Source organism: Suricata suricatta, chromosome 16, assembly GCF_006229205.1.
Source record: "Suricata suricatta isolate VVHF042 chromosome 16, meerkat_22Aug2017_6uvM2_HiC, whole genome shotgun sequence".
Taxonomy (NCBI): Eukaryota; Metazoa; Chordata; class Mammalia; order Carnivora; family Herpestidae; genus Suricata; species Suricata suricatta.
Genome location: NC_043715.1, coordinates 7,770,462 through 7,798,034, shown reverse-complemented (window position 1 = coordinate 7,798,034; position 27,573 = coordinate 7,770,462). Strand labels below are relative to the sequence as shown.

Genomic DNA, 27,573 nt, shown 5'->3' with positions numbered 1-27,573 from the left:
GCGGTGGCGGCGGCGGCGGCGAAGCCGGAGGAGCCCGGCCGGGTGCGCGGCGTCCCCCGCTCGCCGCTCCGCTGCGCGCTTTGCATAAGGAGGGCTCGCCTCGCCGGCCCGGGCTGCAGGCGGGGCGCGCGCGGCGGCCGCTCGGGGCTGGAGGCGCGGCGGGCGGCTGTCCGGCGGCGCGGGCCTTGGCACGGGGGAGTTAACACTTCATGCTTCTCGCCTTCTCTTCTGCCTGCTCTTTTTATTATTTTTTTTCCTTTCCTCTCTCTCTGTCTCTCTCTCCCTCGCGCGCTCTCTCCGTGCAAAGTGCAAGACAGAGGTGCAGCCCGGCTGGAGGAAAGGGAGGGGGGAGTTTAGGTCTTTCTTGCCTTTTTTTTTTTAAAGCAAAATAGCGAAGTCCTGGGGAAAGGCGAGGCAGAGAGCAAAAGGGGGGAGGCCGAGCCGACGAGCAGCCCGAGCCACAGCTCGAAGATGAAAAAAGATTTTAAAGCCTCTGATCCAGCAAGAAGAGTTTAAAGCAATTGCTGAGTTTTATAGCACTTGTGACGTCACGTCCAAATGGGAAATTGACTGGTACTCGGGGCCAATGGGAGGCGGCGAGAGCGGCCGCGATTAGCATAATAGATAGAAACAAGGAAACTTTTCGGAGCTGTCAATCAGGGCCCAATCAGCTGACTGTCAGCTGGGACAGGCTGGCTTAACCCTTTGCGTGCCGCAGCCTCCCAGGAAGGGAGCAAAGCCCGGCGCAAAGTTTGATGCAAGAGGGGAAGGAGTAGTCCAGAGGGGCTTCGGGAACCTGGGAGGACCCTTCGCTTTACTTCGGAGTGCGAAAGAGGCCTGCCTTCCGGAGCGCCGGCTTGCCCTCCCCTCGCTCTGCGGGAATTGGCCCGACTCCCCTCCCCGGGCAGCCCCCAACCTCGGGACTGTGAATTCGTTCCGCAGCTTTTCCTCTTCGCTTCACCTTTGGCACCCAGGAGTCTGCAGAAGGGACCTTCCTTCCCCGAGCCGTGGCTGCGCCGGGAGCTCAAACTTGGCCCTTGGAGCCAAAGAGCGCAAACTCTTTGTCCCTCTCCCCGGGATCCGCGCGCTTGGGGGCGCTGGGGTGCGGGGACTCAGGGTCCCGACTGCGCGCAGGACGCCACTTCTCCGCGCGCAGCCGGAGTGGTTCCGAGTCCGCGCGGGGAGAAAGCCCGTTTTATCGCCCTCTTTGAAGAAAGGGAAATAAGTTGTTCGGGAGCCATTACGCGCGGGGACTGGCTGCCCGCTGGCGTCGCGTGCCCTAGGAGGGGGGAGCGGACGCCTACACCAGTTAACTCCGGAGAAGCTCTGAGCGCAGTCAGCCAGGCTCACCCCTTGGGCTCCCAACTCAGGCTCGAGTTCGGTCGCAGCTCTGTCTCACCTCCATCTCCCCTGCACACACACACACACACACGCACACGCACACACACTCACGCACACTCTCACCCACCCCCATATGAAATCCGATTTATCAGGGTCCCGCGCGCCCTTTGCACTTTCACGTCTCACTTCATTATTTCAGACTTAGCGGTGGAGAGGAGCAAGGGGTGCATGAATGTGCGGGAAAACAACACCCCAGCCTTCCCCGGCTCCCCTCGAAGGGTTAAATTTTAAACCGCGGATTCTCGGACCAGCCCGGAAACTCAGAGTGGGGGTGGGGTGGGGGGCTGCTTTCCCCCCTCCCCGTGGCAGATGCTAATAACTATTCCGTTTTCTAGATCAAATCGTTTAAAGCTTATGCAAAAAAAGAAAAAGGAAAGAAAGAAAAAGAAGAGAAAAGAAAGAACCCACAACTGTTTCTAAGATTTTAAAGCGATAGGCAAGTCGGAGAAACCGAGATTTATTTGGGGGAAAGCAAGCGTGCGCCAAGCCGACCCAGCTTTTGGAAGACCAGCCCTCCTACTTGGACGTTGAGACTGTTGATTCCTCCAATTAATGAAATGCATTTGGTGTTAATCATATTTATTTTACTTTATGGGAGGGGGAGACGCTAGGAGGGCGCACTAAAAAATCTGAAAAAGCCTGCAAAAGAATCCAAGAGTGAAAACTATTGTTGGATTTTTACCTCAACAGCGCCACCTTTCGGCAAAGGTCAGTTGAAATTGAATCCTGTCCAGTTTTGTTGAAGTGCAAAGATGCTAGTTTTCCAAGGTGGGAGGGGGACTGAGGCACAGAGAGTCAGTTTGACTGTTGTGTGATAACCCGACTTTGTAGGAAAGGCCCTAAGGACAGTGTTGGCAGGTGCGGGAATCATTTTTTCCCCCACTGTCCCCCTTGACTGTCAACAAAGAGGCCAGAAGACACAGACGCCTTCAGAGTGTGGTTCTGCAGACTTTTGCAAGTAAATCGCATGTAACAGGGCCCCGAGCCCTTTAAAAGTGCCAGGATGGAATTTCAAGGGGGCTTTATGGCAATATCAATAGAATTAAAGTTACTTGTAATTCGGTGATAAATGAGATGTCTCTAGTAAGTATGATTAAGTGCAGTGCTATAAAGTTGTTTATCTGAAAAGTAATTCTCAGAAAACCTGACTTCTGACACTTAGTCATATATTAAGCCAGCTTCTTGAACATTGCACTACAGACCTGCTCTCACCCACCGCCCAGCATTTTTTACTATTTATAATGAGACCTTAGGTGTCACTCATTGGCTTCTTACACCAGATTAGACTTGTGTTAATTTCTTTGATGCCGGTAGCCTTCAGTTTCAGCAAACCTGGAATCCCTAATGAGAGACTCCCCAAAGGGCTTGTAGGCACATCATAACCCTAAAAGGCCAGTGGCATTGGTGTTCTCCAGAAAAGCACTCTTTCCTTTTCATTATTGCTGTAGAGAAGCTGTTTATAAGGATAGTTTTGGTTTTATGGGAGCACTTTGTAGGGATAGAATGAAGTGTGTCTATTACCAGTTGGGAAGAAAGAGTGAAACTATGTCAATATTTATGCAACCTAACAGAATTCCTTTGCCTTCCTCCTCTCAAACAGTATTCTACCTAGTAATGAAGAGATTATAGTTTATGTATTCAGAGGAAAATCCACTGCTTAAAATATATAAACATTTATATCATTTAGCATTGTCAATAGTGATGTTTTCTATGCATTTTTTCTCATTAGCCACAAATATTTGAAGTTTATATATTTCATGTAAAATGAATATAAGTGTATTTAGGAGGAATTAACTCCTTTTTTGTGTATGCGATCATTTTTTTTTTTTTTTAGCCTTTTGCATCTCATTTTCGTTAAAAGCTGTAAGATAGGGTCCCTGGCTCTCATGAAAGTGTTTTCGGCCAGGACCACTGAAACCGCTACATTTATAAATAAACAACATTTATAAACAAAGTTTGCTAATGACGAAGACCATGGGATACAGATTCATGGCCGTGTACCTAATTGTTGCAATTATATATCATTTCTACAAATTAAATGCCCATGTTTGGGCAGCCAAATGTATTATTATCTGCACATTTTTTATGGTTTATTTTTGTATGCTGCTGTCAGGCCACGGTATTTTTCTTTCTCTTACTGCAGAGTCTTCTACAGTCTCCCATTTTCTCTTGAAAAAAAAAAAAGGGAGGATTGGAATTATTTTTTAGATGTGTACCAGTAGTGCTCTTAGCACTTAATTCTCATTTTTGTCCTTTTTGCTTTATTATTTAGTGATGCACAGGGGTGTCTAAACATTTACAGTTTTCTGTTAGCGGCGTTTCTTTTGTAACAATTGAGCTCTCTCATTTTAATTAGTACGATTCAGATTTTTGATTCTCTACAATTACAGCAAGGCCACATTTCTTTAGACTTCTTTGGGAACATTGTTTCCCTTCTTCCAAGCCAGTCTAATCCAAATACAATATGAACTGTGTTTTCTTACTGCTTAATACCCCCTTGCTATATGTACTCTAGTAATCTCTGTAGAACAATGTAGAGTAATTTAGAAACCATGCGTTTGTCATTATTGACCAATTCAAACCAGTAGTATTAAAGTTTCTGAAAGCAGTGAATATTTATAGAAGAATGTGGAGGGGGGGCGTGTGGGTCGAATCTTGTAGAAGATGATTGCGAAACCGGAATATCAAAAGCACAAGTTGTAGTTTCATGTCAGTACATATAAAAGAACTTCAGGCAAAAATAAAAGGGGGGGGGGACTTGTTCGTGTCCAAATTACAATGATTCAAATCTAGAAAGAACATATTTCTCCTGATTGTGAGTTATAGCACCTCAGGTATGTCATGTCAAAATCAGACCTACGTAATCTGAAAAGAACAGTAATCTGAAAAGAACAAGATGTATCAAGGACAGTGTCTGAACTCTTTGTTTGCCCAGGAACTGATTTTATGGTGCAGAACTAACCGGTGTCCACTAAATTTCATGATGAAAGCAACCAACCTGATGTGAGGAATGAGTTGCTCAGAGGAGCTGAATGATAAGACATATAGTGTTCTTAGGTCTAGTGTTAGATAAATCCTTTGAACAGTCTTTAGTTAGCTCGGTAAGTAAATCACAAATCACTGTGAGCAGATTCATGGAAGAAAATTAATAGAATCAGACGAGATAATCTGATAAGGGTAAAATTGCTGAGGAAACAGTCTTGCCTCATATTGGAGAATGTGAAACACCAGTCTGATTACTAGGAGTCGTTATGAATAGGTGAATTATGTGCTAAATAATCATCAGAGTAATTCAGCATTTATTAATTCTTTTCTCTTTAAGCAATTCACAGTTGTAAGTTAAAGCCGCTCTCTCTTTGAAGACACATCTTTTATAATTTTTATTAGAGGTAATTTATTATTTGCATTACCTGTATTTACTTCATAATTGAACATTTTGCATTCAAATTTATGTAATGCATTATGCTTGAGAATATATTTCTGCCTGATTAGCATAAATAGTCACTTACCTCATGAATTACTAACAAAGTTTATCTTAAAATATAGGTTTTTTTATTAAGTGGAACGCAAACATATGTACAATAAATTCTGATTTTCCGGTGCAGTTAGAGAACAACTCATTTGGTTTCGGGGAAGCCAGGCTGCAAAGGAGCAGGGTAATCCTGAGGAGGAAGCAAATATAGACGAGTGAGATGCTTGGGTCTCTTTCCAGGGGCTATCATTCAGCGGGGGGCAGAGGGGAACATGCTGAAGAAGGAGCCTAGACTCTTCATAACCGGACTGCTTGCTGGATGGTCTAGGCAAACGAGGCTGTGGGTCCATAAAGCCTGCAACAAGGTGCCCTCCCCACCTTGGGAAGAACCACGAAAAGGAAGTGAAATGGCATTGACGGTGGGAGGTTTTTGTTTATGTTTATTTGTTTGTTTGTTTGGTCTCCCTAGAACACAACACATGTCCTTCCTTTACTAACGCCCTGGTTCCCTTGGCACAAGAGATGTGGAAAACCCAGATGTGTCTTCAAGGGAGAATTCCCCCGACGATCTCCCCAAATTTGCTCCTGTTCTTCCCCCAGAAAAAGATGCCCGGGGTGGCATGGCAGACAGGAGGCGTTTGACAGGGTTTCGTGCATACATGAACCTCTGAATGAAAAGGCTTCTTTTGGCTTTTAGGCAGTAGACAGAGATACAGGATGACGAGGCCTCTTTCTCTACCCTGGCCATTCCAAATCAACAGATTTTCACGGCTTCCGTTTTTTGTTTTTTGTTTTTTTTTTCAGGGCACAGCTATCTCCTTAGATACAACCTCCCCCCCACCGCCCCACAATTAGAATTTCTTAGATTTACCCCTACATTGTTCTCCTTTTTGACCTTACAGTTTATACTGATGAGGGAATATGTCTTGAAAGCATTCAACCTTTCAAAGATGTTTATTGTGCTGAAATCAGAACTGATTAAAAAAAAAAAAAACAGAAGGAATGAGAAGAGGGACCTGATTTGGGGGACAGTGTTTATTCAGGCTGTGTCTTTCATGCAGGGTAACACAGAGGACAGGCTGGCCCTGGTGCGGGCTCTGGGAAGTGTTGGTCCCCCTTCCTCCTACCCCTGGGGATGGGGGATTCGAAGGTCCCTTTTCTAGAGTCATTTAGCACTTATGCCACCTAGGAAATAGAAAGTTCTGGAAAACAGACACCAAACTTAAATACTTGTGTGATTACCAGGAACACAGTGACGTAGACGGTTTCTGAATTTGTGTGTTTCTGAATTTGTGTGTTTCTGAATTTGTTTGGCTGCCAGACAGAGGGATCCCTTGTGACCCTCTTTTTACATTTTACTTCTTGGTTGCATGACGGGTTATGCTGTGCTTTCTCATGCGCTGTTCTGTTCACCGGAAGCGCTCAGGACCCCCCCCCCCCCAACCATGACCCCCTCCCAGCATCACCGTCATGATGGTGTTCCTGATCAGACAAAGAGCTGGGCTCCCCCCACCAAATAAAAATGAAATTCCAATTTACAGACCTTACATTAGTATTTCTTTTTAGTCCCTCTGTAACAGTGATCCATGCTTTTAGCCAAATATAAACATTTAAACAAGACAGAAATAGGAGGGTATCAGACAAAAGAAACCACAAATCCCTTGTCCACCCCAAGCCCCTGACCCTGGCCTCAGGTGCTACCGCGTCTAGTAATCGGGGCCCGCGAGTCTATGTTCACGGAATGGAATCAGTTCCTACATAGTTGGTCAACTTGTGCCATCTGCAACATATGTACCTCAACAATCCCGAAAAGCAGCTGGGGTATCTTCTAGGCTTTGGCAGAATTCACCTAAAAGAATCTCAGACTGGGGAAGGTTTACATCTGACCTTTACACCCTCTTTCCAACCAATGCATGGTCGGAATCAGCTTGACAACACTCGGGCCCGTGAGTCAGCACAGAAGACTGATTTGCCAGGCACAGCAGACACCGTGCCTAAGTTCCGTGAGACTATTAGGGGCCCAGGAAAACCCTTCCGTGTCTTTAAAATCAGAGGAAAAGAAATGCATATAATCAAGCATGGATTATATCTGTCATTATACCAACACAATCATAAAGCAATTATTTTTATGGAAGAAGGGGTCTACAGAACACAAAGTGCCTAGCACCCACAGAAGTCCAAGTGTGGCCCCAATAGCCTGCACTTGATCACCTCTAGTGACAGGGCACTCACTACCTCTCACTTTTACTCTCCACCCTGTCCATCTATTTTTTCCACAATTCTTGAGATTGTTAGGACAGCTTTCCATTTGTGTGTCTAGTATGAAGTCATATCCTCTTCTTCTATACTTGAGTCCTGACTTCCTATTTTCCAAGGTCCCGTATAATGAGTCCTTATATCCCTCAGGGGGTCCGAGGAATAGAAGACAACAAATAATGACGTCCTCTCCCTGCCTTTTGGTTTTCATTGTACACACAGTCAGTGCCTTTAGCATTTCCACATATGCCCGAATGTCAAGTGCCCCTGCTTCCTGGTTGCTGACTCCCAGGTGGGCCCACATGGCTGCTCCCCCTTCCGGGGGCTCAGGTTCTAGAATGAAACCCAGATCCCCAGGTGTGAGTTTCCCATCGCAGAGCGAGCCCCGCCCTCGGCCTCTGCGAGCCACGCCCTCGGCCTCTGCGAGCCACGCCCTCGGCCTCTGCGAGCCACAGTCTGTCTGCCCCCCATGCAGACCATAATTTCGAAGGCTCTCTGGCAGACACAGAACCGGTGACTCACTGTGCAGCCCCAGGGCCTTTTTTCCCCACATTTCCCTCCATCTCCCATTTGTGTGCTTGCGTTTTTGAACCCGAGCAAGGGAACATAGAACAGTCTCCAGTAGACTGTATCTCATTAGATTCAACCCTTTTCCTGCTTGTCTAAAGCTCTTTGGATCCAGAATGTGCCATCGACTAGGTCTAATTTGCTTCTCAGCTTTGTGCCGGCTGCAAATGAAATTGATGTGCTTTTTCTGTGACTTAACCTCTCCACAGCGGGTCCCTCCTTGGCAAAGTGGGGGGGGTGTCAGAGTTAGAGGTAGAAGTGTCTCCCACCACATGTGAGGCCACAGGGGAGCTCCATTTGGGTGGCGCTCTCTTGCATTTCCTAGTCTCCCCCTCCCCCGCCCCCCGCCCCTAAGTTGTAGGTAGCAAGCTTGGAAGGGACCAAGCCCTGGGGCACCCCAGCAGAGACTGTCCTTCCCAGCCTCAATGACTATGCAAACTGACCTAACAGAGGAGTCAAGTCCCCTAGTGGACGCTGTAAGTTGGATGGGCCTACAACATCACTAATCGCCTGGAAATTGCAAATCGAAACCAAAAGGAGATTTCACCTCTCACCTGTTAGGATGGCCTTTATCAGAAAGACCAAAGAGAATGAGTTTTGGTGAGGATGTGGAGAAAAGGAACCCTTGTGCACTGCTGGTGACAATGGAAATTGGTAGCCACTGTGAAAAAAAAAAGTAGGGAGGCTTTTCAAAAAATTAAAAGTAAAACTACGGTATGAATTTTACCCAGAAATCCCAAGGAAATGACTTCAGTATCTCCAAGAGACATCTGTGTTCTCATATGCACTGCAACGCGATTCCATTAGCCAGCATATGGAAACAACCTAAATGTCCATCAACAGGTGAATGGATAAAAAATATGTGTTATGTATTAATATATATTACCATAAGGGGATATTATTCAGCCTTAGAGGAGAAGGAAACCCTGCCATCTGCAACAACATGGATGAAACCTGAGGACATTATCCTAAGTGAAATAAGCCAGACACAGAAAGACAAATACTATGTGATCTCACTTATATGTAGAATCTAAAGAAAGTCTCACTGATAGAAGCAGAGAATCAAATAGGGGTTACCAGGGACCAGGGCCGGGGGAGACGGGGAGAGGTTGATCACAAGGTACAAAATTCCAGATATGCAGGATATATAACTTCTGAAGATCAATGGAACAATATAATGACCAAGGAGAGCAATAATGTATTGTCTACTGTTTGCCAAGAGGGTAGATTTTAAGTTCTACACACACACACACACACACACACACACACAAAATAGTAACTATGATTACAATCATCGTAACCATTTCAAATATATACCAAAAATATATACATACATTGTATACCTTAAATATATACAATTTCCATTTGTCAGTTATACCCCAATAAAGCTGATCAAACCCTTATTTGGTAATTGGGGTAATTTCAGATGAAATTATTCCTTCTGAATGTCCTGTACATTTCCTTCTAACCAAATCTAAAATAACTTCATTTGTCATGATATAGGCAAAGTTCTGTGTCAACGAGGCAGATTATTTAGGTAATTGTCTAATGTGTCAGCTGCCCCTGAAATCTGTAAACCTTTGCCCTGTCAAAATATATAGTAGTTGCCCAAAGTTGGGACCTCAGAGACTAGTAAAAAATAGATGTAAACCTAGAAATACGAAGCAGAATAATTCTGTGTATGTATAAAAGCTTTTTTGAGATCTGTTCTTTCCTCCCCGGTTTTTCTCTTTAGATGGCCGACTTTCCTGCCATTTCCTGATGCCAATTCTGAAGCCAGGAGACCCCAAGGCGGTTTCTGGAACTGAAGAGTTCAGAATTTCCAGTGTCCACCTTTGAGCTGCAACCAGTTCCCCCTGGCCCCGCTTAAAAGGACCTAAAAATGCAGACTTTTGCAGAATCTGCCTTTCCTGACTCCCATCTCATCCTCAAACCTGGGAAGGAGAGCAGGAGGGGCCCATGAGTTATTTATGACCTGCTGTCTGCGGTGTGTGTCCTGTCTGAGAGCTGAGGATTGGCGCTCTCAGTAGACCCGACCCAGGATCCTCAGGACTCTGGGGGACCCTTCAGGTCAGTGTCCCTGACTGTGGACTTCAGGCTCTGTGAAGAGTGGCTGATCAGGCCGAGTTGGGTGATGTGGGCATGGGCAGACTGGGGTAGGGGGAGGTGGGCTGGCCTGGAGACAGCCTGCTGATTCACCCTCTGACTTGCGCCCACGATTTCACCGTCTTCCTCCAACTCATTTTTCATGCTGCAAGTGGACTGGGCTGCATGAAGACGTTAACAAAAATTCTGGATTGCGCAGAGCGAATGTTCTCAGCCCTTTACCGTTGAATATAGGGTCAGTAAACCACGTGCAAAGACAAAAGCTGACATGCTGGATTGCTGCAGAGCCCTGACGGGTCATAATGATAAAGTCAGAGTGTCCTTGGGGTCAACATGACAGAGTCAGGGTGGCGGGGTCAGAATGGCAGGGCCAGACCCTCCTGCCTCTCCAGGCCAGGAGGTGCTGTGGTTTTTCGGTTACCAATATTTAATGCCTTTGGTGGCAGGACAGTGAGGGAGTGAAGCAGGGGTCTCTGAGTGTGGCCCGGGAGGGGACATACCCAGAGATGCTGGGCTTTGGCATCGGGCCAACACAGGTGTGACTCCTGCTCAGTCCCAAGTGGGACACCTACAAGTCCGTGGATCTCTTGCCTTCATTCTTCCCTCGGGTCAAAGGTGGGGGCGTCTTGTGATCACAGTGAGCATGCGCACCAAGTGGTTGGCGTGTGTCGACCTGCCCCAGGTATGTGCCCGAAGAACTCTGTCCTTCCGAGGTGCCAAGGCGTCTGCTGACATTCTACACACACCGTCTCCACTTACGGGCCTAGTGCCTGCCAGAGGGTCAGGGACCGTTTCCCTCCTTCTGTCTTTTGTGCTCTTACCTGAAAGGTACACCCACTCCTGCACCGTGTGCGGGTCCTCCCCCTCTCTCCCTCTTGCAGGGACTTTGTCTAACTTTGCTAGCCTAGCTCTCCACCCATTTCCATCTTCCCTGCCCTGTGTCCTATCTCCTGGCTAATTGTGACTCTCTGTGACATCTCGGGTTTCTCTTAAAAAGCCTCCCCTACATCTTCATGCCCACTGGCTCCCTGGGCAGGCCTGGCCTGTGGTCTGCGCCTACTGCCTTAGAGTCCTACGGTCACACACGAGTTCCCTGCTGACCCTCTGAACCCCTTGAGACCAGGACACCATCTCCCACCCCTACTTTGCCTACTACCATGCTTGGTACACAGCAGGTGCTCAATTAATGTTTGTTAAATGAAAGTGGTAAACACTCGGTTTCCTCCCAACCCCTTTTTTTAAGTTCTAATGCACACAGAATGTCCTGCCAAGTGTCCTAGAAAACATGACATTGATGGGGGCAGGGCGGCTAGCTTCTCTGTTGCAACATGACTGTTCTTACACTCACTGCTCACTAGCCTGGTTGGCCCGTCCCTCAATTACCAGGATGCTTATCTTGTGCACTAATTAGCCTATGGCTATCCGAGATGGAACTGGGTAGAGGACATGGCTGAGATTCATGGGCCCTGGAACCGAGGGGGAAATCCCTAATTCTTGCCGGGATGAAATTTTGGGTGAATGGAGTGTGGCGATTAAATACCCAGGTGTAAGCAAGGCGGGCTGTCTGTATTCCAGCACTGACTGCCTGCCCCGAAGAGAGCCCTGTTCCAGCTTTGAGTCACAGCTGCCTCCCCAGAGCTCCAGGCGCATGGACAATATGTTGTAATCTTCCAATAAGAATGCCAGCCCGCTCCATTTCCACATGCCCAGATCTTGCTCATTCTTCAAGGCACGCCTCCATGTCCAAGATTGCACATGAGTTCTGAGCCTAGTGACTGGCGTCTAATAAGCATTTAATAAAGAGTAGTTGTTAATGCAATGCTACTGCCTCCAAAAGTGTCATTCCTGGATCCCTGTAGCTATAGCTTGACCTCTTTTCTAGAACCTTCTGTGGCTTTGCAGTAGCATGGTGTAGTAATTAGGCATAGCAGGGTTCAAGCTGGGGTTCTGCTCCTTACCTGTTTTGTGGTCAGTCTCTGAGGGGCTCTTTGTATGCCCTTGGAGTCTCAGTGTATAGTGCAGTGCCAATTAGCCCTTTTTGAGTTGGTGAAAAGACTTCCACCTAAATTGGCTTAAATGAAAAGGAAGCTTACTGGCTCACATGACCAACATGTGTAGGAACAGAGCTGGTTTCAGGCCTGGCTGGGGGCAGGCATCCCATAATGTCTCTGGAACTGGCTTCCATCCCTCTGTTGGGTCCCAGCATCCTGCCACCTGGATTCCAGATCAGGGCTCCCCATGACAGCCTGATGGTCATAGCAGGTCCAGTTCTTTGGATGGAATTGGTCCGGGTCATTTGACTGCCCACCTACCCTTGAACCAATGCCTAGAGCAAAGAAATGCTTACTGACTCAGACTTAGGACTCAGAAATGTGGTGGGCAGGGCCCTGGGGAATTCTATGAGCCTCTCTGAGTGTGACGGAGGAGCTGCCCCTCATGGTGACAGCGTGGAGCCTGCCACCCAATGAAGACATTACTAATGGCCAACATGTACTTACTACTCACCCAGGTTTAGCTCACTGCGTCACCTTAACAGTCCTGTGGGATGTGTTCTGGTTATCTCCATGTGACGGAGGAGCACGCTAAGGGACATTTTCCAAGGTGAGTGTGCAAGGTTTCATATCAAGGCATGGCTGCAAAGTTCACATTCTTGACCATTTCCTTTTACTATCTATTGTAAGAGAGAGACACACAAGGGAAAAAAATAGACAAAAGAAAGATATCCTATCCTATCCCATCCTGTAGCATAGTGTAGCATCAGCTAACACAGCATTATATAATATAGAATAGTATTGCATATCATCATATCACTTCATATCATATCATGGCAGGTGTTGGGAAGCAGTCCAGCTTCGTGTCCATCTTGAGGACATCTGTCACCAGTGTGGAGTCTTGGAGGTATTGGATGAGTGCTGACCAGATGAATGAATGAATCATTTTACATACACAGTGTGAATCCTTTGATCGAAGAACCCTGTTTTTGCCATAGCAACATTAGTACATTCCTATGTTCCTTTGGGTCACAGGACAAATGACTGAAAGGAAGAAGCCTGAGGAGAGATCATGTGAGTTAAAATTTCTAGACCTGTAGCTCTCTGGCTTCCAATGGTAGTGGACATCAGGCTGAACCTGTGTCCCTAAGACTTATAGGACCCATTAGGTGGAAAGATCCAAGGAATTCTTGGGTCTTTTGGGTGGAGAACATGGCTGGGAATCACAGGCCCTGGAATGGAGGTGGAAAAGGAGAGTAAAAGCAAATGCAAGTGTTACAGAGCTTTGCCATTTAATCTTCCCCCTTGTTTTAAAACAATGCATTTGACACTTCTGAAATTTCCAGAACTATCTTCAAATTGGTGTTTGCTACACACAATTAAGCATCGGTCTGTTTGCAGGGTCTTGTGTTTGCATGTGAAAGTGTACAACGTAGGCTGCATGGTAAAGATTTTGAGTTTTACGTACCAATGAAGCTTATCCCCTCCCGTGGCTTTCTCAAAGCATAGATATGAAGGCAAATAAATAACCTTGGGTTTCCTCACTTCATTCCTGCCTCCCACCTTGCAGCCTAGGATCATGTGAAGCATTTAATCAAAACAGAAAAGCAATTATAAAAATGCCCCTGAAATTACATTCATATCTGTAATCAGAATTGCTAATATTTTGCCTACCTGCACCATCCTGGTGTCATTTGATTTCAGTTCCTTAAGGTGACTAAGAGTCTAGTCATTAATATAACGCCCACCAACTGTATTGTAATTTACTGTCAGAAAGGTCTGTTTCCAGAAACTCCCAGCGATAAATGCAGCTGCAGTGCCGGTCCTGCTTGGCCATTGCACAAGTCCGTGTGCTTTCTTTGTATGGGAATCGCTTCCCAAACGTGAGCACCAACACGAGATTGCTGTCCATTTTCTATGTCACAGGGAGGAAAGGGTTGGTTGAAAGTTATATGATGGAGCAACTGGATTCCTAAAAGCTGGCACTCCATTGCCCACATTCTTCCCCTCCCAGCAACACGGGCATGATTTGGTAGTAATGGAATGATGATGACCATGACAGACTCGCAACTACCACTGCACCTTCATAGGAAACACAGAGTGAAATGCACTGAAATGTGAAGCATGAACACCAGACTTTTTGTTTGTCTGTTTTGGTCCTAATTTGGTTCCTTTTGCCTCTTCTTTCTGTGGGTATAGGCCCCATGAGGTTACTGCATTTGACAATTATGGGCTCATCACCATCACGAGCTTTTCTTCTAGGAGGCCACACCTGAATGGGTTTTAGCCTCCCTTGTTGCTGGTGGTGATTCAGGCCCTGGGGACATATCTGGCTGGATGGAAAGAGTAACTTGGGCAAGGAGCTGGGGGAACTCATCAAAGGACTTAGCATATGCTTTCTTTAGACTATCTCATGTTAGACTAGAAGAAGGTAAGTTTTCTTTCATTGGTCCCCAGCCCCACTCTTGGGTGTCATCTTATGAAGGGTAGAATTTTCAGAAACTGTCTTGGAATAGTAGAGATCCTCAAGTTACCCCCAGGTATCTAGACATGTGCTTTACTGAGGCATGAAGACTCCTATTAGACTTCTGAATCCCTGGGTGTTGATGAATAAACAAATATCCAAATAAGTCAGATGACTTTGAGTTCCCTCCAAGCCTGAGTCTTGAAGGGTAGTGACTCATTGATCACTAAGTGTCAGGTCTGCACTTATGGAAGGCTTGTTGGATACCAGGCTTTGTGGTAGTTGGGTGGATAAAGGATAAAATCCTGTTACTCATCCACATAGCATCCCATATTCCTGTTCATCAGCCATCCATCCATCCATCCATCCATCCATTTATCCATCTTTCTGTCCATGTATCTATCCATCCATCCATCCATCCATCCATCCATCCATCCATCCATCTATCCATCTTTATGTCCATTTATCCATCCATCCAACCATCCATCTATTCATTTATCCATCTTTCTGTCCATTTATCCATCTATCCATCCATCCGTCCATGCATGCCATCCATCCATCCATCCATTTTTGTATACAGACTCCGTCATTTTTGTAGTCCCAGGGCACATGTGAAAGTACAGTGAGGTAACTGGAGCTTTGTGAACATCTTTACAATACCTTCTGGGCACAAACATATCTTTGCCAATTAGGCACAACAAGAACACCAACCTCTTGGTATATATGTGGAACAGCTTATTGGTGACAAAGAAGAGCATATGTTACTTCTCTACTGCTTTAAGTAAGAAAGGAACTTGAGAATCTGAACAGAAAAGTAAACTTGTTGTGGATGTGCCGCCCTCCCCCAGAACTCAATACATTTTGTGGTTCTGTTTCCCAGAAGTGAAAATCTCATGGAGTATTATTATTTTTTCTCCTCACTGGTATCTACTCAGGTCTCTAGGGAACTCTATTACATATGGAATGCGCTGTGATTATTCGGTTTCCGCTGAGGGAGAATAAAATTCCTCCTACCGTCTTCATCGAGTTTTCGCTAGGCTTCAGGGCGATAGAACACTTCACAGATAGAGGACCACGTCAAGAAGCTCCTTTTCACCAGTCTCCCTGTTGTTCTATGAGAACCAACCAATCTGAATGGAATCGAATATCGTATTGAAGGTTTAAAGTTGTGTCCGGGGGAACCCAGTTTAGGGACCAATGTGCTCACCTGAAACACTGAATGTGCCCCTTACTCCACACTGTGCTGGTCTCCAGCTATTAGAAATAAAAATCTAGGGGTACCTGGGTGGCTCAGTCGGTTAAGCATAGAACTCTTGGTTTTGGATCAGGTCATGCTCTCATGCTTTGGGAGTTCAAGCTCCCACACCGGGCTCTGCACTGTTAGCACAGAAACTGCTTGGGATTCTTCTCCCTTTCTCTCTCTCTCTGACTCTCTATCTCTCAAAATAAATAACCTTCAAAAAAAGAAAGAAAAACCTAACTGAATCTAATACTTTCAAAAACAGTGATATAGTCTCACGGCAAGTGCCCTTTGGGCAAAACTCCTGTCTCTATAGATTTTGCCCAAATTCCTACGTTATGCACTCAGAAGTCGGGAAGAGAAAAGGCTTTCTGAAGCAACAAAAAGGCAGGAGGAGAGATACAGGGATAAATGCAGCGGGGACTTCCAATTGCGCTCCTGTTTGCATCTTACAGGAACAGAGAATAGAGACACCGTGGTGGGTGTGAGGAAGCAGCAGATGGGGCCAAGGCCCCGTGCTTTCAAGTTCACTGGTATGAGATTATATGGCCATGTGCCCTTATTACGTAGCTTAACGACATAGTTACAGACCATATATTCAGAGACCAGGCTTTTCTCACTCTTGAAAGGAGTGAGTGCTTACACCCTATCTTAGCAAACGCTTGAGGACAGGATGTTTGAGGGAGCCATTTTGGCTCTCTAGGCTTCTGTCGCTTCTCCGTAAAAATGTCAGAGCTTTCTGAGGACCACAGAACTGCCATCCCGGGTGTCTATCCATGGATCCGTATTTTTCAAAGCTATTTCCATTGCAAAGCATGTGGCAGTGGTCCATGCAGTGCCTGCAACATGGTGGCCACAAGTCATATGTGGGTTTCTTCTTCCATCTTGGGAGCCCCCTGGAAGGATGCCAATATACTGGACTATCCCCTGGGCTGGAGTACCTTCTCTGTCGCAGAAACACTGGGATTCAATTGAATTATCCATCAACATGTATTTTATCATTATAGCTAAACTAGTAACTATAACTAATAACTCTTTCGTATATGGCTTTGGGATTTGCACTGGGAACGGAAAAGTCTTGTCCAAGCCATGAAGGGGCTGTCAAGCCCAGGACGAGATCCTGGCTCTCCTGAGGACATGGCCTCTCTTCCTTACCCTGGCAAAGATGTGGTTCGTGGTTTCCTTAGAGATGAACCGGGCTCCCCGCGATGAGGGGAGGCTCGGTGACTCTCAGGATCTGTGAGGAGTCTGCCATCTACCCTGAATCAATAGATACTGCGCCAGCCACTATTAGTAACCCTCGGCTTACTCAGAGAGTTCATAGAAATGTGTGACTTGGCTTGTTTTGCTTCTGAGAACCGGAGGTTCAAGCTCGTTCTCTGGAGGAAGTTCTGTGGCTTAGAAAGAGAGAGAAAGAAAATCATATACCAAAGTGACCTTTTCCCCCAACTGTTGTGCGGCACACAAAACTAATTAGCCAGGTTCTAATTGGGTTGAAGTCGGAGAGTAATGGGAAAATCACTCAGTAAGGACGACACAGTCCGCAGGCTCCCCTCTTTATCCTGTCCCGGTGACTTCTGTATTAACTGTGTTCAGTTTTCTGGGCCCAAGCTGGGGTATTTTTTTTTTTTCCAGATGGGATGGCTTGGCTGCTCCTTCAGGGCCTCCAAGCCAGCAAACAGGAAATTGGGAGGGGCCTGGGGATGGCAAAGGGGACCACAGCTTGGCTTCTCCCTCAACGCACTGTACCCATCCTGGCTTAGATCACAGGTCCACCGTAGGCCCACCGTGCCGGGCCACCTGCCAAGGAGGTGGGCGCAGCAGCGCCTGGGAAAGGAGGAAGTAGGTGAGGCAGAAGCCTGGGCACGAAGGGGCCGCGGGGGCGTGCTCGGGGCAGGAGCCTGGGCTCCGACACCAGCGTGTGGCGAACACCCTCCCACACCAAGGAGCCAGATGACTGGGTGCTGCGGGGGCAGGGCGCAGAGTGAAACAAAACCCACCTCCCGCTGCCTCCCCTGATGGGAAGCCAGGGTCAGCGGCGGGGTCTGGTGGAAGGCATGGAGCCATCCAAACCACTTTGGCTTTGCAATGATTCGACTTGAGGTCTAACCTAAGCCTTGTGAAATCCTGAGAGATTGACCTCAGGTCCTCAACTTCTGGTGCAGACTCTAGAGGATGTCTAAATATAAGAAAAGGAAGTCATGATCTAAAGCACTTATTTTCCCTTCCAATTCTCCCAGCGCATGGTTTACTGGGCGCCCCATAACAGGCCACTCGCCTCTGTCTCTGTGACGTGCCCCACCTCCTGAGGAGCATGGACTATCTATCTTCTCCACATATTGTGAGCTCTTTGAGGGTAGGGATGAGATCTTGTCTTCGTATCTCCACATGCCTTATGGTAGCGACTGCTTTGCTTCGTGAATAAAGGGCTGGGTGGATAAGAAGTCCATGACTATGGAAATTAGATACTGCTGTGAATATGAATGTGTTTCTTGGGTGGCCCCTCAGGCTGGAGGGAATTTCCTTGTCTCAGGACCCACTGAGGTCATTCGGCCTGTGCTCTGGCCTTGAACACACTTGTAGAATCATAGCATGTTTATTATTTGACAGTCGAGTTAAAAACAGCCTCATGTGCTCCCTACCCCCTACATTACGGGACGGTTGGAGATCTTATGTTAATGAATTCTGTGTTCCTGGGTCATTTTTGTTTTTTCTTTCTTATCTCATAGCACAAAAGAATGTTCTTTCTCTTTTTGACTTTACCAGAAGTCATACTTCTATGTGTACAAGACTGCTAAGTTTCTAAGTAAAGGAAAACACCATGATTCTCTTGGTACATTGACTACCACGGGGGGAAGCTGCTAAAACACACATCCGCTCCATGCAAAGCCTGCTGCACTTCAACGTTTCCTAGGCCTGAGCCTACTCCCCCAGCATCCATGGGGTCCAAGGTCAAAGTCTTCTGGCAATGAAGGTGAAAAGGTTACCAAAAAAAAGTTTTTTCCTTTCCCCCCAAAAGCAGCTCTCCTTCCCCAAAGCATCCTCCCCCGAGCCCTGACACTCCAGTGAGAAGAAAGAGGTGGATTTTGAGAAAACCATCCTGTGGTTACTGAGTGAGACGCGAGGAAGAAATGGCTAAGAGCCAGCAGCAACTGAGAAATCGGGCCGCTGCCTCCTTGCTTTTCCCTCCCCCACATGCCGTCAGTCTCCAAGTGTGGCGGTCTCATGTGCCTCTCTCCTCACCATCCGTGTGTGGTCACCACCTTCCTAAAAACATTACTGAGCTAGAATTCAGGCTTCACCCAATTCAACCATGTAAAGCGTACAGTTGAACGCTTTAATTTTTTTAAATGTTTGTTGAGAGAGAGAGAGAGAGAGAGCAAGTGGGGGGACATAAAAAGAGCAAGAGAGAGATTCTCAAGCAGGCTCTGCCCTGTCTGTGCAGAGCTCAATGCGGGCCTTGAACTCATGAACCGTGAGATCATGACCCAAGCCACAATCAAGAGTCCAAGGCTTAACTGACTGAGCCGCCCAGGCTCCCTGTACAGTTCGGTGTTTCTTAAAATATCTGTACAAGATTGTGCTACCATCACCACTGTCTACTTCTAGGGCCTATTGTCACCTCCTCAAAAAAACCCAGACCCATGAACACTCATTCTTCACTTCCCCATCTCCCTAGCCCAAGCAACCAGACAACTCTCTGTCCCTATCGATTTGCCAATTCCAGACTGCTCACATAAATGGAATTATACAAAATGTGGTCTTCTGTGACTGGCTTCCTTCACTTAGCGTAATGTTTTCAAAGTTCGTTTGCACTGTAGCATGTATCAGTACTTCATTCCTTTCAGTGGCTGAGTAATCGTCATTGTACAAATGCACCATGTTTGGCTAATCCATTCATCTGTTGGTGGACAGTCCCCCACTCTTGGCCATTATGATGCATGCTGCTATGCACAGGCATGTATCTTCATTTCTCTTTGGTATATAACTTAGAGTGGAATTGCTGGGTCATCTGATCACACCTGTTTCATTGAGAAATTGCCTATTTTCCATCTTCTTTTCCCACGACCACACAATGGCCTCTTGAGTTTTCTCCGTGCCCCTCAGTGTTCTACCCTCCCTCCAGCCAGGTCTCCATCACTCTTGTGTAGTCGCTCAGACATTCCCTGGACACTGGCCGGATTGAGCCTTTGCATGTATAATTTATTTCATTTCCTCTGCCTCAGTTGGAACATGCTACCCTTGGGGCACCTGGGTGGCTCCATCAGCTAAGCGTCCTGCTCTTGATTTCAGCTCAGGTCTTGATCTCATAACTTGTGGGTTCGGGCCCCGTGTTGGGCTCTACACTGACAGCATGGAGCCTGCTTGGGATTCTCTATCTCCCTCTCCCTCTCTCTGCCCCTCCATTACCCAAATAAATCAATAGGCTTAAAAGAAAAGAAAAAAAAAAAGAACATGCCACTCTTCACAAGCTGGCCAAATGAATGAATACATAAACTGAATTCTATGTATTCACTTGCTCAAGACCATGCAGCTGGTTAATGACAGAATCCCCACCAGGTTTTCATATCAAAGATTTTATTTGTTTTATTTATTAATTGATTGATTTTAATGTTTATTTTTGAGAGAGAGAATGAGAGACAGAGTGTGAGTAGGGGAGGGACAGAGAGAGAAGAAGACACAGAATCCAGAAAGGCTGCAGGCTCCAGGCTCTGAGCTGTCAGCACAGAACCCGACTTGGGGCTCAAACTCACAAACTGCAAGACCATGTTCTGAGCCCAAATCAGACACTTACCCTACTGAACCACCCAGGTGTCCCTAGTTGTTTGTTTTAAATCTCTTCTTTAGATGATCACCTAATATATTAACCTGGAGGGCAGACCCTCTTCTATCTCTATGTTGGGGCTTCTTAACCTCAGCACTCTTGACCAGAAAGGCACTTCTTTCTGGTGGAGGCTATGCTGTGAGTTGAGGGATCCCTGACCTCTAGCCACTGGATGCCCCTAGCAACCCATCCCCTGACTCCTTCAGTTGTGACAACCAAAATTATCTCCAGGCATTACTTAAATTGCTTAGTGGATGGGGGAGCAAAATGATCCATTTGAGAACCACTGCCCTGTAGCTATTGTCTTGTCCAGTAAATGTGGGTGCTGGGAACAGCCAACGACACTTGGCAATCCCTGATCATTCAATAGTTTGACTTGATTCCTCTTTAGTAAGGCAGGAAGTGGGACCCATATGAATTTAGAAGCCATTTTAACAATAAAACTGGAAAAATGGGAATCCAAAATAGTTTATGATATATCCATACTTATGAGAATATTACCAGGCATTGCATTATTCCAAAAACGTAGTCAATACAAACTTCACGGGATTCCCAATCATGCTATGTCAGGCAGGTGGTATGATCTTGCCCCTTATGGAGCCATTTCCTTGGTATTTTTCCGGGATGCTTGGCTCATCTTCTCCCAAGATCAGACCTTCAGAGCAGTCATGGTGACAGGAAGGGGAAACAGATGATCAGAGAAGGAAATCCTCTGACAGAGGATTTCATTTGCAAGGGCTTCCCATTAATTGCACTTCCTAGGTCTTCAGTCTTAGGACAGAGTCTGAGAAGCAGAAACAAACGCAATTGCTCTGAGCCATTGCCTCTCCAATCTGGGATGCTCTTCACTTCCTGTGGCGCTGTTCAAAGTTGGCAGGGTGCGGCCGGAGGCCCCATTCGTAAACCTGGGGAAAATACCAGTCATCTTAGCTGGAGATGTCCAAATACAAGATTCATCTCTTTTTCCCTGTGGCAGAATCAATAAATTTGCATGATGCATATTAAATGTTTAATTAAAGCCCAATGCTAAAGCATTTTCTGGAAGTTATAAAAACCCCTTTGGAGGAGGTCTGGCAGCCAGGGGTGTTTGTGAATTTACCAGGAATGCCTCCGTCCATCAGATATCATCTCCCATCTTTGTTCTGCTTCTTCCTGGCACCTGGGTTGTTTTGAAGGTAGTAACACCTGCTAGTCATGATTTGATGACTCTCAGACCGCTCCTAAGATTACAGACATTGAAGCCATTGAGGGCATTACCGCAAAATTCCCTCCAGCCAGAACCTGAATGGTGTCCCCCTGTCTGGTCTTCTCTCCAGTGGGAAGGGAGCCAGGCCCACAAGCACAGAACCCATGTTGAAGAGACATGGATCTCAAGAGCCATTTGAAATTTAAGGGGGAAAGTGCTTAGAGACAGAGCTTTGCTCCTTTGGTCCTACTGGCCAGTAAGATTTCCTGGGGCCTCAGAGCTGGGTGTGTTCTGGACAAAGTCAGGCTCAGACCACAGCCGCCAGGTCCTGTCACACTGCAGGATGAACCCCAACTTAGTGGCTGTATCAACTGCATCCTCACTTCATGTGGATCGATGGAATTGTATCAGAATGTCCCCTCGCTAATTCCTTATCCTCTCCAAACCAGGAACTCTTCACTTCCTTGATGATTTTTTTTCCCGTTTGCTCACTCATTCCTGCATTCATCCACTCATTTATTCCACAAAAGGCTATTTAGAACCTTTTCTTTATGGTGCACTGTATTTGTCCCCAAAGCTGACCTGCATGGATCATCCACTGAATGAATCATTCTTCTACCTGATTTACATACATGCTTGCTGGCTTGAAGACGTGGGGGGGGGGGCATGTGACAAGGAATGTGGGTGCTCTCCAGGAGCTGAGCAGCCCCCAGAAAGGAAATGGGCTCTTCAATCCTACAGTTCCAGAGAAATCAGTTGTGCCAATGACCTGAAAGCAGACTTCCCCAAGGTCTCCAGTGAGGAGCTCGGCCTAGCTGGTACCTTGGTTTTGGCCTTGTAGAAGCCGCTCCATGTAGAACCCAGCTAAGCCCACTTAGACTTCTGACCTGCAGAGCTGTGGTATAACAGGTGGGCATTGTTTTAAGTGCTAAGTTCATGGTATTTGCTAGGTAGCAATTGGAAATGATTATAGCTCTAAGAGACTTACATTATTCTCACGGTGATCCAGTAATGTGCATATTATTCACTTTTGGTTATAGGTCAAGGTGGTGAAATACAGAGAAGGCGAGATACCCATTCAAGGCCAGAGCTTGTCAGGTTGGTAGAGAAAGATGCATACCAAGGTCTTCTGACAACAGTCTGATGTCTTTTTACCTGCCCACCCAGCCTCTGTCTAGGGGGCCTCAGAAGCCCCCTATGAGGTATCAGTGCACTCACTCTTCTAACCCTCTGGCTCTGTGGATGAGGGACACGAAATGTTGGGATGAGTAGGGCATAGTGGCTGTCCCATGGAGAACTCCAGTGTGAGTGAGCAGCCCTTGCGCCCCAAAGGAAGAAGAGCCAGCTGGACCACATAGGCATGGGGCACAGAGAGGAGGGGAGGGGTGCCAGAATGGAGGCGTCCTTGTAGAAGACAACATGGAGATGTTGGCAGCTACTAGTTTTCAGTCTTCCTCCATGGTCAGAGCTGCACCCCCCAAATATCCAAAGTGACACAGTCCCTGTACATCTTCGGGAGATGAACCAGTGCTCCGCACTGTCCTCCGGCAGCTGTCATGCAGTGAGGTCACCCATCCCCATCGGCCCCATCCACCTGGCTGCCTCTCTCCCCAGAAACCAGAGCAGGCTGCTAGAGCAAGGGGGGCAGGGTTGTTTGGGACACTGACTCATACATAAGCTAAAAGGTGTAAATATTTTAGGGCTCCTTTATGACAAAATATCTTCTGGAAAGTTGTATCTGTCTTTCTAAACTCTTGCTAATGTCATGTGTCACACAGTTTTTAAAGATCGACAACAGTCTGAAGGACAGTATCTCTCCTGAGCGGCGCTCTAGCAGCCTGCTCTCTGGTTTCCCCCCTGAGGGAGCCGCCATGCTCTTGTCCCAAACAACCCTGCCCCCTTGCTTCAGTGGCATCCCTCAAGTGTCTCCAAAGAACTAAAGGAAACTAATCAGTCAACCGTTTACGTATCTACATTTGCTTATGTATGAAGACCCTTGTATGCATGTCCACCTACTTGCACATACATGTATCAGGTGAAGGTCAAATGCCAAACAATGTCTACTTCCAAAGGGGAAAAAAATTAAAGGAAACAACAGTTTCCTTTAGTTGCATGTCTTTGGCGACGTGCAGTGAAAGAAAACGAAGTGCACCCAGGAGGTACCACTTCACGGGGTGCTTCTTTCTTTTAAGCCACAAGAGGTATACTCTTCCTACATTTCAATGCACGGAGAGATCAGCATCAGTATTCAGAAACTTGCTGAGGAATTAAGGAGTTGCACTGAGCACAGAGAGATTCGAACCCGAGTCTGTCCGCACCATCACCAAGGTGTCCAGCCCCAGGCCTCTGGGGCAGCTCCGAAAGCAGATCCCTGCCCCAAGCAGCCACCTGGATGGCACAATGTGCTAGTGGTTCGCTCTCCTTGCTGCCTCCCAATTCCACGTGTGCTTCCGGGGGTTCGGCTCTTGGGTGCCTATCAGCCTCTGCGTTGGGGGGTCCGCACACTCAGACGTTGAATGAGGAAGCCAGCAGCCCTGGCACAACTCTGGGGAGGCGGGCGGTGCTCAGAGTGGCTTACAAGTCTCCTTCTTCAGTCTTCAGGTTCCCCAGAGGCAATTTCAATATGTCTCCCTGTGCAAAGCCTCTCCAGGGAGTGACACCTGCCCGCAGAGGTTTACAGCTGGGCCCACGCATGACCGCGAGTGAGTCACAAGCGAAACATGGAGACATCTCTCCTGGTGGCTGGGCTCTGGGTCCCCTGACCACATTTATGTTTTTATAGATGTGTTGGGATGATTCAGCGGAAACTTCTGGTCAAACAGATCACCATAGCAACTTTCAATAGACATCCAGCATGCAAATTAGAGAATGCAAACGGGCCCACTTTCTCAATGGCCCCGAATCATCCCCCTCTGAACCCTCCAAGGATTGAGTAGGCGGCCCTTTGAAGGTTTCATGCAGAATCCGTTTAAATGCAGCCGGCCCCTGGCTGGCTTGGCTGGGCCCTTTAGATGCTAACATGAGAAAAACAAAGTCCTCCGCATGGTCTCTGTAGTCGACTTCTCTCGACTTCTCTCACACGGAAGATCCTTTGTGCAGCGGGGGAAGGCATTCACATATTCTCCAGGTCGTTCATAAGCCTCGGGATCTTGGCCAGATGATGAAAACTCTCTGAGCTTCAGGTTTTTCCCCGATAAAATGGGGATAAAATTGCTTGCTTAATAGAGATATGATGTGTCTGATATAATGATTAGAAAGTGCTTTGTATGTGGTAGTCTCTCGGTAAATGGTAGTTACTGGCAATATCCTCTCTGGACCTTCTGAAGTCTAATTTCTTTCTTTAGACCTCCATTTTTAATTGAATGCCAGTTATGTGAATAATGTGTGTTGATATCTATGGATATAAGTCCCAACATGGCGATTCTCCTAAAAAAGCTCCAAGAGTTGTAGAGAAGAGGGGTTATAGGGCATTAGACAGGGGTGCAGTGAACCGGTTCAAATGAATCCTGATTGAGCTTGATCACTTAGAAAAAGTCTTAATGGTCCACATATTTCAACTTACAAAGCCAATACGTGTTAGAGAGCAGTAGGTTATTTTACTGACACTATGCACTGTGTCATATAGGAATGTCTTTTGTTACAAGTAACAGAATAACCAATTAACTGTGCCTTGAATAAATAAGGGTTAACATACCCTTCCTCCTTGCCCCTGGAGGTAGTTGTTGCTTAAATTAGTTTACTGGCTTAAAAATACAAAGGTCAGCATTTCTGCAAATCTCATATGTTTTCCTTGTTTCGGTTACCTCATCTTCCCAGAGTAGTTGCTGAAGTTCCAGCCATCATGTCTGCATTCCAAGATGGAGGGAAAGAAAAGAAAAATTCATGGTACCATTGAAATATGTATATGTTATTGGCAAGAGCTGAGTCGCATGGCCATTCCTAGCTGCACGAGAATCTAGAAAAGCAAATTTTTTTCCTTTTACTAACTTCTATAGTAGATAAGGGCACATAACTTAAGGCAGTCAACTATATTTGACAGTTTCCCCTTAGACTCATTTATTTTAGGACTATCCACTTAAGTATGACTTGACTTTGTGCAACTGTAATATAATTCCAAAATTTGGTGCCACTCACTCTGCCACTAAGTTTGAGTTTTAATGTGAGTGGGTCCCTCCTGCATGCCTCTCGGAAGTCCCAGAAGATAATCTTTTGTTTTCCTTCAAAAATCATAAAGAAAATAGCCGTGGATCAGCCATGGTTTCATAAGCTCTCAGGTGCCTGACCCTGGGATCAATGGTGCAGAAAAATAAGAAACTTTACACAATCCCCAAATTTAGACCCAGAGAACACCTAGTCTAGCTGGAGAGGCTACAATTACGCCAACCAAACAAGAACACGTATTGGTTTATTGCAAGATGAATTTTAAGTTGTCTTCCTACATCTTTCCAACACTTCGAGGGCCTGATGAGGAGGCAGACTTTGGCTGTCATCTTGATTTGACCAATGAGCCCAAGGAAGAAGCCTGTACGTGAGCCAGAGTCACAGGGTAAGAAAAGAGCTTTGGTCCACTGCTGGACTCTTGGCCCAATGCTCTGTTTTTCTGCACAGCTTGGCTCCAATTCAGGGGTCTAGAGTGAGTTAGGTGGGCTGGGGGGACGGGAGCAAGGTCTGATGAGGTACCTGTCTCCCCAGCTTCGTTTCTCCCAGGAAAAGGTCAATCGTGTTCTTCTGTATGAGCCCCAACTGGGTCCAAAGAAAGCAGCAGAAAATGACAAAGGAGGTTCTACTCCATGTGGACCTTGGGGCACCTTGAAGAAGCACATCTATTGCAACTCTGGTTCACAATGTGGACCCCTTGGGTCTTAGCAGGAAGGAGCTGACCAGGCTGATGCCAAGGGAGTTTTAATAAAGGGAATGTTTGCAGAGCACAGAGGCACAGGGCATAGGATGTCCTTACAGGAAATGTGTAGTTCCCTGGGGCTGCTTTCCTGGGAGGCTGCTGGGAGGCATAAGGAAAGGGAGTGGTTCCAAACTCAGAGAGAAAGCGAGATGAGAGAGAGGGAGAGCTGACTGTGTGGACGGTGCAGAGGTGAGCAGTACCCTGGAGTCAAGGGACACAACCAGCCCACAGTGATGGCACGGGGAGTGAGGCAGGAGGCACTCCTTTCCCCTGTCTCATCTCCTCCCAGGGGCACTCACAGCCTGACCCAGTGCAAGCCAGGGGGCCTGGGAGCCCATTCATGCACCTGCATAGACCTGCCCCCCGGAGCACCAAACTGAGTGGAGAAAGGTGAAAAATGGATCTGGAGCGGAGAGGGGTGAGGCCACCACCAAAGGACTCAGCACAAAACCAAACACGGGGAAAGATGCTGCCAACATACCCCCAGTCCTTTATGCTGTTAAAATTATCCCCACCAGGGAATGTTCCAGAAGCTTCCAGGGAATGCTTGAAGATCGGTTCATGCATAGGACAAATCCCCTGTCCCATGGTGTGCTCTGTCTTTGTGTGAAGTATATGATCTGGATTTCAAGAATATACATGTCCTTAAAGGTGGAATAAATGGGGGGGATGTGGGGTTCATGCATTGTCTTTAAAGTAGTCCAGATCTCAAACGGTGGTGTGATAAGAAACCACAGGATTTGCAGACAGTCCGTACATACTTAAAACAAAAGGGAAGGGAAAGCATTTATACCTATCAATTATAGATGAATATATGATGTGTACATTCATTTAATGATGGGTTTTGCTCAGGTGACCAATCAACCCAGTCAAAACAGAGGCCCATTGGCTAATTTGTTTCTTTCAAGGTACCAACGAAAAGTGATACTGGAAGATTCTGTGCCATTCTCCGCAGCCACTCCTACCCTGAGGACAAGGTGTCGTCTGGCGGCTTAGGAAATGTGACTCTGGGAGTGGCCCCGCTGACTCTGGTGCCACTTGAGGCTCTGCTTTTCAGAAGATCGCTAATAATTCCAACACCAAGTTTCAGATTTGGCAAGAGGCACATAAAAATGTTCTCAAGGTGCAGTGTTTAAAAAAAAAAAAAACCAGTAAACAAACATGA

The 27,573-nt window shown here is 46.7% G+C and overlaps 1 protein-coding gene and 1 long non-coding RNA gene across 2 annotated transcripts in view; one reads left to right on the top strand and one right to left on the bottom strand.

Moving 5' to 3' along the window:
* The first annotated feature begins 1,240 nt into the window (after positions 1 to 1,240).
* On the top strand, positions 1,241 to 27,573 carry LOC115280646. The gene is made up of 9 exons (XR_003903878.1): positions 1,241 to 2,109; positions 9,432 to 10,484; positions 12,312 to 12,403; positions 12,634 to 12,700; positions 22,549 to 22,606; positions 24,103 to 24,210; positions 25,325 to 25,393; positions 25,967 to 26,054; positions 27,317 to 27,573. It is a non-coding gene; the product is annotated as an uncharacterized LOC115280646 (long non-coding RNA).
* LOC115280643 overlaps positions 21,486 to 27,573 on the bottom strand; it is a 36,243-nt gene continuing 30,155 nt past the window's right edge. The window contains exon 8 of the transcript XR_003903872.1: positions 21,486 to 21,542. The gene's annotated coding sequence lies outside the window, so the exon portion shown is untranslated. The remainder of the gene's footprint in view (positions 21,543 to 27,573) is intronic.